This window comes from Numenius arquata, chromosome 5 (assembly GCF_964106895.1).
Source record: "Numenius arquata chromosome 5, bNumArq3.hap1.1, whole genome shotgun sequence".
Taxonomy (NCBI): domain Eukaryota; kingdom Metazoa; phylum Chordata; class Aves; order Charadriiformes; family Scolopacidae; genus Numenius; species Numenius arquata.
The window spans coordinates 43,998,793-44,004,134 of record NC_133580.1 but is presented as its reverse complement, the minus strand read 5'-3'; positions in this window follow the sequence as shown (position 1 = coordinate 44,004,134).

Below are 5,342 nucleotides of genomic sequence, written 5' to 3'. Positions count from 1 at the left end.
TCAACTAAGACAGATTTCTGCTGACCTAGAAAAACTGGCTATAGTCCAGCACTATATGAACTATTTCTTTATTTTGACTTTTTAAAATTAATGTTAGGCTGTTCAAAGAATGGTTGGGCAGGAGAATTAGGATGTTTTGTAGAGAGAATTAATTTATGCCTGTGGCACATGTAAACTTACAGAACATAGTGGATCTATGATATATTCAGGAAATTAGGTGGTGAGGTAGTGGAAATATGGATGTGTGGAAATGAGTCCTCCTAGGAGTTGCTTTCTTACACTTAAGCAGAATAGTTCTGAATACTACTTAAGACATTCTCCTGGATATTTTGCATAGTGTTCAAAACTGCCTTGTTTTATTAATTTCAACAAAATCCACTTTTGCTAGAGAGCCATAACAGAGGAAAAAGGTTTTCCTTCTAGAAAATATACACAGTAAGGAAAAAAAAAAAACAGGAAGGTGCCATAAACCACATAATTATCCAAGCAGCAAGGTTCCTAAAGCTGCTGCCTAAAATATTATTGCAAAATGAAAAGGAAACAGTAAACACATTTCTTCAATACTAATTTGTGTAGGTGGCAGCAATGTTTCATAGCATTCTTGGTACAATGGTGTTCCAGTTTAAAATTAATATGGTTCTCTGGAAATACAGCTATAAAAGGATGAACTCTCTACTCTGACTAACATAATATTTCGTTACTAACTTTATTAGCTTCATGCCAGATAAATCATAGATACGTGTAATTTATCCACTAACAGATTCAAAATAAATCGGATAATTATATATATGGAATTTACTGCAAGCACTTCAAGGATTTGATATGTTTTATGAAAAACATTTAAGGGTTACTTTATTTATATAATGAAATGCTCACTATGCTCCCATAGGCAGCACATTACTTTTTTAATGAAATATGTATAAATAAAATATGAAATATTGTGAATTTAGGCAATTTGTTAAGCCCAGCTGTGTTTGGAAGATGTAGCTGTAACTTTCTACATTGATGCCTGGTTTAAATATTATAAGTCTTGTCATGTGTTGTAAGTTATACCAAAACCAGCATATACAATGAATCAGTGGTAATAGACCACTGATTTACACAGACTTGTAGAAAACATAATGAATGTATGATTTCTTGTATGCTAAGCTGTCAAATTGCAACGCTGTTTCCATTATGCAAGCACTTGATCTTGTAGAGGATGGAACGCTTCTTTACTGCATGCTTTTACTGATGATGGATGCTGCTCATCTCCCATGCAAGCTCTCAGAAAGAAGCAAAGTGGCTGTGGGTGTGTACGTGGGGCAACTTTGATTTATTTGGAGAGCATAGCTTATTTGTGAGCTTTTGTTTCTCACGAGGAACTTTTCTGTTGTAATGACATGCTTAAATCCGTTAGCATGTCTCAGCATAAAGACTGAGAAATACAATTAGCAAGTTGTTTACAGCAGAGCTGCAACTACTGTGACTAAAGTGATATTGATAGTGAATCAGCTTCTGTGAGAATTGTTTTCCAACGATGAGTTTAATAAAGGTTTGATATGACGCTATAACTTAGACTTGATTAGGTACAATGTAAGGCTCAATATTATTGCTTCACTATCAAATTACTTCACATAAAAGTGACATGATATTTTGCCTGCATTATTCCAGACAGTTAAGCCTGTTCTTACCACTTTTAATCCTGAGTGGTTCCACTAACATTAGAGTCTAGAAGCTGCTTGGTGCTAAGCACTGTTGAAATTTCATTTATTTGGGTGCCTGAATCTGAAGGAAGGAATGATAATAACTTCCATACTTAAGGTAGAGCAATTTTCTGCTTGGGAGTGAAGTCAAAAGGACATAAGGGAAATGTGGTGTGTGCAGCAAAAGGAAGAGTAAAATCAATGCTGCCTCTTTAGTAGCCTAGTGCCAGTTGTCTGTTTTTTTGAATCTTTGCCAATGCTGACAGTCACAACACATGCTTAAACAGGAGCTGATTTTATCTGACTTGTGCATTTTGTGTGTGTGTGTATGTTCTCCTTGTTGCCCTAGTAACTGGAGTAAGGTTGGCACTAACACATGCACTTTCATCTGAGAAAAATAATATTATTTATGTCCACTATGCCTAAAGAGGAAAGCTTAGAGACATAGCCAGTAGCATAACCCTAACTTTCCGAAGTTGGCCATAAAAACTAAGAATCATCTTAAACCCCTCCCCAGTGTTGAGAACTTGGCTCTTTTCTGTGATAATTTAAGGTTATGATTTCTGCATTTTGGTCATCATTTTCAGTGTTGTGAGAAAGAATTGCTAAAACCCCAAAATGGACTTTCAGGTGCCTGGTTTATGTTCTTAGATATGTAACGAAGGGGCTGACGCCCCACAGGAAAGTTAACTTACCTGTCTGTGCTTTTGTCTCCCCTCTGTAAGAGGGTATAATGATAACTTTTACAAAGTTACTTAGATGCTGTTCATGAAAAATGTTAAGTAAGAACTGATATGCACATATGGCTTTATCTTGTATGCCATATATTGTCCTGTGAGTATAAATAATTTACAAAGCAGGAGGCAGGAAAGACTACATTAGGCTGAAAATAAACAGTACGAGCTTAATTTCCAATATCTCCATGGCAAGGAAGATATGAGTCCTGTTTCTTTTACTGTTGAGAGGAAAATGAAAACTCTGTTTATGATTGGTCTGATCTCCATACTGAAAGATCATGATTAATTTCGGTGCACATTCAAAGGCAACGTAACCTCCAGTCTATAGAATTTATGTAAATCCAAACAAGATTTTCATGGTGTGTAGAATCTTATTATAAGCCTGAGGATGTATACAAACATACAGATTTTTCATCGTGTAGAAACTTGTGCAACTTGAACTACACTTCCTTCTTGTTCTTTCCAAGCTCATTACACTTAGAAAAATGGCTTGTGTTTTCCTGCAGTATTGAGGTACTCAAATTAATATCTCTCCACAGAGAGTAGCCATTACTGCATGATGCTGGGAAACCCATTTGTCAAATCTATTTAGTGAATATTTTATAGTTATTCCTTTGCACTTACTCTCTTCTAGTGATTTATTTTTTAAAAAAATACATAAATCCTTTTGTTTATCAAAAAGAGATCTACACAGTAAGACTGTCTTTGCCTTTTGTTGATGTTGTGCAAAATCTCAAATTAATGTTCCCATCAGTAACTTCAGTAGCACTTAGTCCATGTTCTGCAAAATCTGTCATCAAAATTGTAGTCAGTGAATCTTTTTTCTGTTTTGCTTTTTTCTCTTTTCTGTTGCATACTGCTTCAACATGTTGCACAGATGACTCCTGTAAACGTTGCAGCCATTTGCCTTGAATACTATACTCCATATTTTTGATTCAATACTGTGCTCTGACATTTTCCTCATCACTGATTGACTGAAGATTTCACAGAGAGGCTGCAATTTGAATCCAGCCTTGTGTTTGCACTCATGATAGCTGTTTATCTTTGAACCTTAAATACCCAAAACTTTGATTACAGATGTTTTCGTGTTTCTCTGGCCCTAACGTATGTAAAAGTCATGCATTAACTTCCCTTGGCAAAGTACAAAAGCCAGGCAGGATACAAAGAAGTGCCTTTGCACCCTTCAAGAATACTCCGGCTTTCCACCATACAGTGGGATTAGTTGTTCCAGTCAATGATGAAGCAAGTTGAGAGAAGACTGTGAGCCCTCTGCACTCCCGTGCCAATGGCTAAGGTTGGAAGTGATAGTGACAAGTATGGACACAGGAATGTTACTGCCTGAATGAATCTGCTGCAGTACTACCAAGCACAAGCATTAGCATTCAGAAACAGCATTCAGTTGGTATAAATATTGTTAGATTTTAAAAAACAAAACCAAGCTAATCCTTATTTTGGCTCTGGCTGTTCCTCTAACATATGAGGTCTAAGAACGAAATTTTGAGCTATGTGAGGGCTTTGAATAAGTAACACTGTTATTGAGGTGCCTGCTTTAGCCACCTTCCCAGGTCCCCTTGCATAATAGGTATGAGGCTCTGCAAGTGGAATCGAACGATGATGGTGGTGATGGTTCATCTAGCTTGGAGCTATTGCCAAAGTAAATTTGGCCTACGCCCTGCTTCAAAGCTGCTTCCATAAAGAAAAAAAGGCCGTTATTGTCATAGGAGACTCCCTTCTGAAGGGAACAGAAAGCCCAATATGTAGACTGGACCCACTTCTTAGGGAAGTCTGCTCCCTCCCTGGAGCCCAGATTAAAGGCGTGAAGAGAAAGCCTCCTACCCTGGTACGGCCCTCAGGTTATTATCCATCATTGATTTTTCAGGTAGGCAGTGATGAAGTTGCAACAAGATATCTAAGGGCAATCAAGAAAGACTTCAGGGCCTTGGGAGGAGTGGTTAAGGGATCAGGAGCACAAGTATTGTTCTCCTCTACCCTGCCAGTTGCAGGGAATGATGAAGCAAGAAAGGGGGAGAGCTAGCAGATCAATACCTTGCTCTGAGCCCTGTGACACTGGCAGAATTTGAGCTTTTTTGATCATTGCTTGGTTTATATGACACCAGGCCTGCTGGCAACTGATGGCGTATGCTTGTCTCAAAGGGGAGAAAGGACCTTTGCACAGGAGTTAGCAGAGCTCATTGAAAGAACTTTAAACCAGATTTTCCAGGCTCACTAGAGATAAGGCTGGGGGTGGCATGCCAATGTTTGAGGGACAATGTGCTATCAAGGTCCTTTGGTCTGCCATCTCAGTGGAGGTAGGGGATGTAGATCCACGCGGCAGCAAAGACGCAAGGGTTATCGATGTATTAGAAACCACAGAAGCACCTGAAAATGGTCACATAGGAACTGGGGCTTCTCCACCAAAAAAGGTGACAAGATCAATAGCACAACTGAAGTGCATCTACACCAATGCATGCAGCATGGGCAACAAACAGGAAGAGCCAGAAGCCATTATGCAGCAGGAAAACTATGATATACTTGCCATCACAGAAACATGGTGGAATGATATGCACAACTGGAGTGTTTCAATGGATGGCTATAAACTCTTCAGGTGGGATAGGCTAGGAAGGAGAGGCTGTTGGGTAGCCCTGTATGTTAGGGACTGTTTTGACTGTCTACAGCTTGATGGTGGTGACAATAGGGTTGAGTGTTTATGGGTAAGAACCAGGGGGAAGGCCAACAAGGCAGACATAATGGTGGGAGTCTGTTAAAGAATATTCCATGAGCATGAAGAGGCAGATGAAATATTCTATAAGCAGCTGGCAGAAGTGTCGCAATCACTTGTTCTCATGGGGGACTTCAACTTAACTGATGTCTGATGGAAATACCGCACACAGAGTTTTCCTGGTAAAATAATTTCCTTTTA